The sequence below is a fragment of the Molossus molossus genome, unplaced genomic scaffold (genome assembly GCF_014108415.1).
Source record: "Molossus molossus isolate mMolMol1 unplaced genomic scaffold, mMolMol1.p scaffold_m16_p_1, whole genome shotgun sequence".
Classification (NCBI taxonomy): domain Eukaryota; kingdom Metazoa; phylum Chordata; class Mammalia; order Chiroptera; family Molossidae; genus Molossus; species Molossus molossus.
This window is the reverse complement of record NW_023425344.1, coordinates 241876520-241887563: the sequence shown is the minus strand read 5'-3', so window position 1 is coordinate 241887563 and position 11044 is coordinate 241876520.

Below are 11044 nucleotides of genomic sequence, written 5' to 3'. Positions count from 1 at the left end.
AGTGGGGCCCGGCACCTTCCTGTCCAGGCGGTGAAAATGCCACGTACTGTCCGGGAATAAAAGGCATATTTCACATCCTCTCCTCTTCTGTCCTCTCTTTGGAGAGGCCTCCTCCTCTGACCTTGAGCTTCCTTCACTCTCCTTAACTGCAGTAGCCACAATGTTTATGCTGATTTCACAACCAACATTATTCTGACTCAGCTAAAAGCAGTTCATTCCACAGACTTCAGGCCCCACCACACCCGTCTATTCAGCGTTACTTGCTTATAAGTTTTAAGAAGTTTGATTTGGTTTTGAGAACGTAAACTAGTTTCTTTCTAATATTTTGCTCTTTAACTCCCGAATGTCTACTCTGCCACAGAGCTGTTGTCTTTCAGGACCTGCTTTGGGGGCATCTTCCTACCAGCTAGAACCTCTCGAGGTCCCCTCACCCCCTAATCGTGGTGCCTTGGGTCAAAGCTTCCTCAAGCCTAGTCTGCTCCTTCTCCCACATCCCAGCTTTCTGAGGTTAGGCCACGGCTTACAAGGGACCTCGACACTCGTTTCCTCTGCGCCCAGCCTCTGGAGTAGGCGGGACTGACGGTGGTGTGGCCTGGGTGTCTACAACCATGGAGATTGGCTGAGGGCAGGATTGAGGAAGCCAACCTTTGATAGGAATTTTACTAATAAATTTGAAGTGAAATTGCATTTACTCCTCCTGGCACTGGCGTATTAGGAGATGGGCACTGCGGTGCCCGCAGGGCGTCCTGGAGAACACCTGCCAGTACGTCGTCCCTCTTCTGCCCAGAGGCTAGACCGGCACTCCCGTGAACTCGGTTTACAGTCCTGCGTTTCCTTATATTATCAGGGATATTCATAAGCATATATTACAAACAAACCTATTTTGATATTGTTCTGTTTTGAAAATGTTATTAGAACCCAATAAATTATTCCCCCCCTAAATTGTGCTGAAGGGAAAAGATGATGGCGCAGCTTACTTGTAGGAGCAGGGCAGCGAGCCCTGTCGTGCACGAGGCAGCCTGGAAGACCCCAGGCCAGGCCCCGCGCTGCGTGAAGGATGAGCTTCATGTATATACGCATTAATGCCCATAGCCGGTTCCCTCACGACTCAGATCTTTTGAAGAACCTCATGGAATGTATGAAACCCCATATTTGAGGGGAAGCCCTTTCAGTTACTTTGAAATCTCTTTAAAGCCCCTCAGTCTATGTGGAAAACACCCTTTAATAAACGCAGAATTGCTCTCCCTCTGGAGGAACAAGGTCCTGACAGTAGATGACACACTTGGAGGCATGTGACTACGAGCACTGTGGCTTTGGGGCCGCAAGTGTTTATTGATACTCCTCTGTGTTCAGCAGCCACGTAGATGAGTGCCCACTGATCCCTGGATGAGGAACAAGAACGCAGTAAGGCAAGGCCTCAGAGAAAATGGTCCATCCCATGTGTTTCTGCATCACCTGATTACAGGTCCTCAGGAGTGATGTGTGCAGCTGGGAGGTCGAGGCCACAGGAGGTGCTCGTGCGCCCCGTGCTGGCCTTGAGGGCAAAGGGTAAACGGGCAAGACTGGAAAGCTTGGCCTGTGAGGGTTAGTCCCCAGCTTGGGACTCTGCCAGGTCAGGGTTTCTGCGCCCTGTCTGCAAGGTTGCACAAGGAGTGGGCCGTTGTGGTCTGAAGGTTTATAGCTTCTCAAATGTTTGATTTAACTCCCAGAAAGTTCCTTACTTCTCACGACAGGTCTGGACCGGGTCTCAGAGGTGAGGCATTACTGTGCAACACAACAAGACAGTTCACCTGTGCCGAAGGGCTTGTTTTCTGAAAGGTACTGTTCCTTCTTTTACATTGACCAGAAAACCTCTTTTTATACCTATTGTTCACAACGAATTTTCTTGACTGTATTGGACTGTCTCTTCTTGTAGAGACCGATTTTGGCCAACATGTTAATGCATGTTTTATGCAAAAGAAGAATATATTAGTTGCTTTGAAGGAATTCTGGCATTGTATGTCCATTTTTGTAGAATTGTTACTGGACTTATAATTACATACTAAACTTCAATCAGGTTTCTGTAAGATTAAATAAAGCCAATTCTAAATAGTGCCTTTCAGATTGATTGTAGTCATTTAAATATGCACAAACTCCCTTTGAGGTTTAAGGACATGAGTATTGAATGAGGACTCCAGCAGCCATGCCTGACCCGAGTCCCTGGCCTCACAACCCCTGGGAGGGAGCTTCCATCATCCCTGCCAGGACCTAGATGAGCAGCAGCACAAAGAAATGGGCGTGGGTGGGAGGGATGTTTGTCCAGCGGCTGCTGTGTAGGAGCTAGGAACCCCGGTCTGAGGAAAAGATGAGGTCCCCCTAATGGTAGCTATTATTTCAAAATGTGAAAACAAACCAAAAAGCCAATATAGAGGCCCTCGGGCCTTCCCCCAGCCTTGCTGTCTCGGGAACTGCGCAGCCTGTGGCCCTCGCCCCGGTGCGTCTTGCTCAGTGCCGGCCGTGCTCGCTGCAGACGCAGCTGCTCGGATCTGGAAAAGGGTTATGTAATCAGCGCCAGGAAAACTGCTCCCGGTGGCCCAAGGCTCCCTCGCGGAACAGGAAAATTAAAAGCTATCCCAGTGATTACTGGACCTCGGCAGTGCCTGGGTCAGCTCCCCACGGAAGACGAGTGTGTGCAGGGGCACGTGGGAAGTAGACACCTACCCAGCACAGCTCACAGGAGCCGATGGGAGCCAGTCAGGTCCCCTCAGAGCTGCCGCCAGACGCAAGCCTTGGTCTGAGTGGGCATCCGCACTTGGCATTGGGCCAGCCATCCTGGTACCCCGTGTCCCCGAGCCACCAGGCATTAGATAGTTGAGTGCTTCAGACGTAGATCACAGAACCCATTGGTGGAGGGGCCTGCTGATTCGCCAGCCTCGCCTCCTTCAGGAGTCCCTCCCTCAGGCTCTGGCCTCTTGGCTTCTATGCCCCCGTGCTCCTGGTGGCAGTGCCCCAATTTTCAGTTAGCTCCCTGCCTCCCCCTTCCCTCCCATGTGATCTGAGGGGCACCGGCCACATCCCTCTCCCGGCTGTGGGCACAAATCCGAGAGCCAGGCGGGAGCCAGGCTTAGGAGGAAGCCAACACCCTGGCAGGCAGAGGAGGGAGAGAAACCAGGTCTTCGGTGATTCGGGCATGGAGCCTATTCCCACCAGTGTTCGTGGAGTCCACCAGGCCCCTCGCTGGGGTCTGCTGCATCCTGAGTGTCCTGGGCCCGGGGGGAACAGTGACCTGTGCTCTACTGTTACAGCCTCTCTTGCTCCAGGTGCACTCAGGCCAGCTGAGGGACACACTGGTGGGGTGACCACGTCAGGGTCACAGCACTGCACGTATGGGGGAATGGGTGTTCGACTTTTTTGTTGCCTGGAGCAAAAATAAAATGGGATAGCTCCTGGGATAAAGAGCTGCTTTCGAATGACAGAGGCACCTTCTCCAGTGCACCTACAAAGCTGCCGTCAAGTCAGACTCATTCCCAGGTTCCCTCCTCGGTCCACTTGCCAGTCGCATGCTGCTGACCCCGGCTCCCCTGCTTTCCTGCTTGGCACCCCTCCCCTCTGACCCCTCAGTGACGGATGGAGAGACCGAAGATGTGATGTGGCTCAATCACCGTTCACTTTGTAACAGCATGTATTAATATTTGTGAGTTTGTTTGCTTAATACCTGCTCTCCCCACAATGGGTCCTGGCTGCCACGTGATGGGTGCGCCACCGCCGTGAAGTACACGCACGGGAATACTCACTCGTGCATCCAACGTGTGCTGAGCACAGCCACGAGCCGGAAGCTTTTATGTCCATGATCTCACACAATGACCCGAGAATATAATTGTCCACTCCATTTTACAAACGTGGAAACTGATGCTCCAAGAAGCTGAGATACCACAGCTAGTTGGTGACTCTGGGGTCAAATTCACACCTCCCCGATCCCAGGCCTGCCCTGCTCGTTGTACTCCACCGGTCCGGCCTCACTGAAGTGGGGCACCTATACGCAGTTAAGAATCTCAGGGCAAAAATGACGGAAGATGCTGAGTCACAAGATGCCGTATTTTGCCCTGGGATGAGAGGGCCATTGACGCTTTTCTTGGATTTTTGCTTTGATAAACTAGTTTAGACATAAACGACACAACTGATCCCTCTTCCAGCATCTTAACCACTCCAGGGAGGGTTTTTGAAATCTTCCAGGAAATAAATCCTGCCTGGCCAATGTTGCCCCAAGGACCAGAGTCGTGGGTTCAATTCCTGGTCAAGGGCACATACCTAGGTTGCCAGTTTGATCTCCGGCCTTGGTTCGGACGCGTTCAGGAGGCAACCAATCAATGTCTGCCTTGCACATTGATGTTTCTCCGCCCCCCCACCCCCCTAAACAGCCATTGAAAAAATACCCTTGGGTGAGGATTAAAGAAATGAGCCCTGACCAGTCTTGCTCAGTGGTTAGAGCGTTGGCCCGTGGACCAGAGAGTCTGGGGTTCGATTCCCGCTAAGGGCACGTACCTTGGTTGCAGTTTGTTCCCAGCCCTGGTTGGGGTCGTGTGGGTGGTGGCCAAATGATGTGTCTCTCTCATATCAATGTTTCTCCCTCTTCCTCCCTCTCTCCCTCTAGCCCTATCTAAAGATAAATGCAAGAATGTCCTCGGGTGAGGATAAAAAGAAAGCAAGCCCTATAGACAATCACCAAGCACTACAGACATCATGCACTAATTCTATTCATAGTTGAAACCATTCTCTTGGTTCTCTGAGCCACGGGCCTTCCCCGGAGAGCTGCCAGCCTCCTGCCCGATTTCCCGACCCACTCTGGCTCCTCAATTAAGCAGGAACGACCACACTAATCCAATTACACTGTGCCCGTTTAAAACCCCATAGCAGCTTCCCGCTGCTGTTAGGATCAATGTCTTCTGAGGGCTGGCAAGGTGGGCCCAAACCACCTGACCCCACGAGCTCCTTCCCCAGTGCTCGGCCCTGCCTACCCGAGGCTCAGCCTCTTCCTGGAAACCTCCCCAGAACCCCTCCTCCTCACCTATGGTCCTGACCTCCTTCACCTGCATTTTGGAGTCTTCCCAATCCTGAGATCAGCCTTACCTCTGTAATTATTCAATATCTTTTCTTCCTTGAGACCCCAAAATTGTTATGGGTGGGGCTGTCTTGCTCACTACTGTCGGCTCAGGACCTAGCTGTGGGGCAGGCAGCAGTTGCTCACTATATGATGAATGAACGTCTGCTGCACAAAGGAATGCCACGATCGTACCTACCGCCCTGCACATGGTGCTCCCCCCACCTGGGCCACCGTACTTTTCAGGGCTTGAGCCCAGGCTTGGCCAACTCATTAGCTGCAAGACCTTGGACAAGTTACTGGATATGTCTGTGCTTCAGTTTTCTCATTTGTAAAATGGCACTAAAAATAGTACCCAATTCATTGACTGAAGGGGAAAAAAGTGTGTAGCACTGAAACTAGCACATTTCTCCTCATTTATTCCTGAGCCATGTCAAGTCAGCCTTCCCCTCAGCCGTGACAATCTCCTGCTACATCCTATTCTGACTGTTTCCAGGCTGGTCATTTCCAGCTACACTGTGACGTTTCTGAGAACAGTATCTGGCCTGCTGTGTGTGCTGCTCCCCAGCCCACACTCTGGGAGAAGCAGACCCAGCATTCCCTGATGCACTGAGAAGGCAGGCCTCGGGGAGCGAGGGAGGCCGGCCTCAGCTCACTTTTCCCAGGGAAATCCACAAGACATGAGAGTTGACTTACTCAATTTTCTTTTTTAGATTTTTAACATGCTCACTCACAAAAACTTTAGATTTTATTTTATCTTGATACTCCACAGGTAAGCCTAAGACGGTTACAAAATATAAAGAACTGCCTTAGTGAGGCATGAAAGGAGAAATGCTAGGATGAAACTTACTAGTGAAATGAGGAAAAGAAACGCAAACGGCCCTGGCTGGTGTGGCTCGGCCTGCGCCGCAAGGGGGCTGATTTGGTCCGGGTCCAGGTTACATCTCCAGTCCGGGCACTTACAGGAGGCAACCGATCCCACGTTTCTCACGTCCATGTTTCTCTCCCAATCCCTTCCTCTCTCCAAAAACAATCAATAAATACATATTTAAAAAATAAAAATAAATTTAAATAGCTATTTTATAGCAATAAAAAATGGAAATTGGAGAACTTTCTATTTGCATGTGTTTTTCAGAAACCTAGACTAGATCACAACTCCATTTCACTTTCAAGCTGAAAAATATTAGTAAGCCCGAGTTTGAAAGAAAAAAAAAAAACTCAGAATCTAAGTCAGGCCTCTGACACCTGGAGGCTGAGTCCTGGGTCTGCCTGGGTCTCTGACCACAGCGCTCGGCATATTCCAGGTGCTGGTCCCACAAGGGGGGAATGTTGAGCTTTCTCTGGAGACCCCTGGTGCGGTCACTTTTTGCTCAAATTTGTCAAATAAAATCTCTCAGAAGTCCTCCAATGAAAAGCAGAAAATATAATGGCCTTGCCCAGCTGCTGTGGCTCAGTGGTGGAGCATCCTCCCGTGGACCGAGAGGTCGCCAGTTTGGTTCCCAGTCGGCACACGCTGGGTTGTGGGCTCCATCCCCAGGAAGGGGAGTACAGGAGGCAGCCAATTGATGTTTCTCTCTCACTGATGTTTCTATCTCTCCTCCCTTCCTCTCTCAAAAATCAATAAAAAACACATTAAAAAATATATCAAATGGACATGATTCAGATGAAAATGTTATTTCCAAGAAAACCACAATTTAAAAAAGCCTCTGAATAATGGCGAGCCTAGAAATAGACGTTCACGTAGAAAACCTCCTGATTCTACCCGGAGGGGTACAATCACTTCTGGAATTGAGGGGTGCAGGCCACACTGCTAAAACATACTGTATCCAACTCAGCAGGTTCTATACAAGCCATTTATTTGAAATGCCAACTATATGTAGGATAAAGTCAGTGTTACATGCTTATCAGTAACAGTAGAAAAATAGAACCAGTGAAAACCTTTGTACAACGGTAATGATACTCAAAAGAGAAATGTATCGTTTTACAATGCTTCACACAGACAAATTCAAGTTTGGAGGTACCTAAATAAAAATACTATATATTTCCTTAAAAAACACTATGTACAATTGAAGCGTAAACAAGTTTTACAAAGTACTGGTTATGCAGGTTGTAGAAAACACTTGCATAGGACATGAAATCAGTTTAAGAAAAATTTCTGAGCCTTTAGCATTGAAGGCACTTGACTTTATACCAGTAACAGCACAACCACAAGAAATGCAGTGTTGTAGAAGTACCACCTCTCCGGAGCACAGATGTGGCACACAAACAGCAAGTGAAGTTCAGGAACCTTGACCTTTCAGCCACCCCATCTAGGAGCAAGGTTCCGACACCTGCCCACGGGACAGCCACGTGCAGGTGCACAGCGAAGCTTCCAGAGCCCATCTCCTCTCTCAGAGCCCACGTGACACACAAACACAAGACACACACTTGCAAGTAAATCTTTCTATAGCAACGGCCACAGCATTAAAATATTCAGAATATGGAAGATTGACACATGGTCTGAGGATTTGCTAGAGGAAAGAAAAATTAAAAGACTTGCCAATACAACAATTACATAACAACTATTTCAATTTATCGGACAAAAAGACAACTGAACATTCATAAAATGTTGTTCATACAACAGTGTTGATGGAAAATAGTAAAATAAAATACCTTTTAGTGTGTGATGGTAACTCTCACTAAGGTTATCTGTAATGAGGTTTGAAAGTAAATTACTTAGTAGATGAAGTAAACCATGGCAGAATCGGGAATAGCACCCATCACTGCTGCTTTAACAGTAACTTTCAATATAAAGTTGAAAGTCAATCAAATAATTAAAAAAGTCAAATAAACATTTCCTTTTGAGTTCAGTCCTAAGATAAAAACATGAATGCCTTAGAATTGCAAAACAAGTATCTTACAAGTGTTTCACGAAACACATTTCCCCTAAAAGCAGATTAAACTTTACAAAAATCCATACTGTACTGAGAAGTTACTGAGAACGTCACCCCTCCTCCGGAGACCGACACGCAGGCCCTGCTGCGCAGGTGCTGCTCCCCTCACACGCCACATCATCACCTTCGTTCAGTGCACAAGTACTGTCCACTGCTAGAACTTGAAAACAAATCAAAAGAAAACCCAACAAAGGATAGCAATAATAATAAAGTGTTTTTGAGGGAGCAGAAACAAGAATTAGGTGAGGTTTCAGAGTTCTACAACAAGACTCAAATAAAAGGACTTCATTAAAAATCCTTAATATCCAACTGGTTATCAAAATTGCAGGAGAACTTAGGTCTAGGAACACGTGCCTAGAAAAAGCTGAAGGGGCCTGAGAAAGGGTATATGGATGTGGAGAATCTGAACAACCATTTTTCAGGAGTAATTTTTGCCTTTCATGCTTTTTTCCCTTAGGAGTCACAGGTGACTTTGAACTTAAATTAGTCATCAAAATCACAAAACTAAAAGAAAAATGTAAGACCAAAAGCATCTTGAAGAAACGCTGATGTTCTCTTTCTGATCCAGGATCAAATAGTAGTTCCCTACCCTCAACAAGGTGGGCACCCAAGGTGGCGATTGTCTGACGGCCTGATTGTCTGGGGCCTCGAGAAAGATCTGGTATTCTGAGATTTGGTTCTCATGAAATTTCGACACCAAATAAAATGCCAGGTCCTGTGGCCAAATTTTATATTATACATGTGGTGTTGTTTTTTTAAATTCTGAGAGCAATCCTACTCAGACTTCACATTTCTCTTACTATAGCATTAAAATATTTTAATGCTTAGTAAGCATTTGAAAAGATTGAATAGATGAGTTCACAAGCCAGAGGCACAGAGCTCTTCAACCTACCCTATTAACCATACTTCACAAGACACGCTGAAAGTCTGCTAACACCTACCCAAACACACACCCACCAAATCTGTTTATCTTCTGCAAGTAACATCAGTCCACAGTCCCATAGGTTAAAGCAAGTTTCTCTTTGTACAGGTAGTTTAGCCAGGTAAGCTACTAAATTATTAAAAGCAAACTTCATAAATTAAACAAAACTATGAACAGTGGCCACTTACTTTCATAACTATACTTTGGAGACATGAAAGAATACTTCATAAATTTTCAGAAGAACAAATGTGTGGCATCAATAGCTCTTGTCTAATTTTTTTTTTTTTTTTAAAGAGATGATCAAGTTTTTTCCACCCAAATTAATTCTACTCACTCTTATTTGCAGTACCAGCACAATACAGTCTGAATTCGGAATAGACATTTAAAATTACATCAAAATAATTCATGTCAACACAGGTATAGAAACACACATAAAGGACTACAGTGGAATTCATAATTTCGTTTTTAAGAGACAGACTGAGATTGGCTTCAGAAGACACCATCATCTATTATAGAGTTAAACCTCCTAAAAATGAGAAGTCATTCCTGTTTTTCTACCTTTACAAAAGGGAGCCTCAGAGGCGATGTGAAGCCGACTTGACAGTAGGCGAGTTAAGTCTGTCGCTCAGCACGCAACGTCAGCAACAGGCACGGACGCACCAGCAGCAGCTAACGAGTCAGGCAACAGAACGAGGCAGCATCGTGCGGTGTCCACAGACATACCGATGCTTCCCATCAGACGACCTACCATTAGGGTTTTTTAAAAATGTCAGATTATTCCTGAGTGTATATCCACAGGGTAAAGTAGGAAAAGACTGTAAGAGAATCTACAGTTTCGGGAGAAATCAGACTTGTTGACACCCAATAGAAACCTATTGATTTAAAAGTGCATGTAATTCATTTATATGGTAGCTTGTAAAGGCTCCCTAGCCCTGCATAGTTTTAGAGTGAGTGTCAGTGATTCATAGTTTCATATATATGTATATATATATATATATATATACATACACAGAAAAGAGGTTCCCAAACATCCTTCATGAGGGAATGTGCAGAAAGTCTCTTTTCTTCTAAGTGCTACGGCTGTGTATGTGTCTGTAAAAATACAAAGTGAAAGCTCAAATAATGTTGAAGTGATTTAAAACTCAAACACTAATATATTTACATTGGAGAGTAAGAAAAAGTCCTTAGCTCACACATTGCCCTTCCAAGGGAGAGGATCTTAGAAGATCCCATGTGCTCAATGGTTCAGTAAAATCCCAAACCAGCGTCCCCAGTGGAGTTCAAGTAGGACATGTAGTGTTTCACTTAAAAAAAAAAAAAAAGTTTTTCTCTTTTGGTGAAGAAGCATTATGCATTATACAACTTTTTATAGGACACCAAAATTCAGACACACTTTAAAAAACACTTAAAAGAAAGCATTTGTTTACAAACACTAAGTGACATCTGTAAGACTGAAGCCCTTTGATTTTTGTTTTCCTAGAGAGCAAGACGACTGAAGGCAGCAAGCAGTCACTCCGTGTCAGCTGGACAGCGATGACGCTCAGAACCAGAAATTCCCGTGCGCCTGTGGGTTACTTCGCTATCTCCACAGCTTTCGGATTCCAAGAACGCCGATCTCTTTAGAATCTCATTGTGATTCTCTAATCCACACTACCAGAATTTGCAGTGTTTCTGACAGTGTCCACACTGTGAACACAGCCAACAGCTTTTCAGCCTGGGCACAAAAGGCTTTTTTCCTTCCTGTTTTCCACTGACTAGAAAACTCCAGGATCCTGATTGGACTCCCACTGAAGGAACGAAGACCAGCTCCCAAGACTTATTAAAAAAGAATGACAACAGATTTATAGAGATTGAGCAGGAAGATTTCTGAACCAAAGTAATTACTGAAGAGAGGAGCATTTTGATGTGCTGTTCTTTGGAATTTCTATAATTAAAAAATAAACACAGAACTATTTCATAAGAAAATACATCTTAGTGTGCAATCCAATGCACGTGGAAATTGGTAGATGAATGGTAAAATGCAAAAAGTATGAAAATACAGTCCTTTAAATGTGGCAATAAAGTTTAACTTACTGATATAAAACCAATACAGATAAAATAAATGTACAAGTG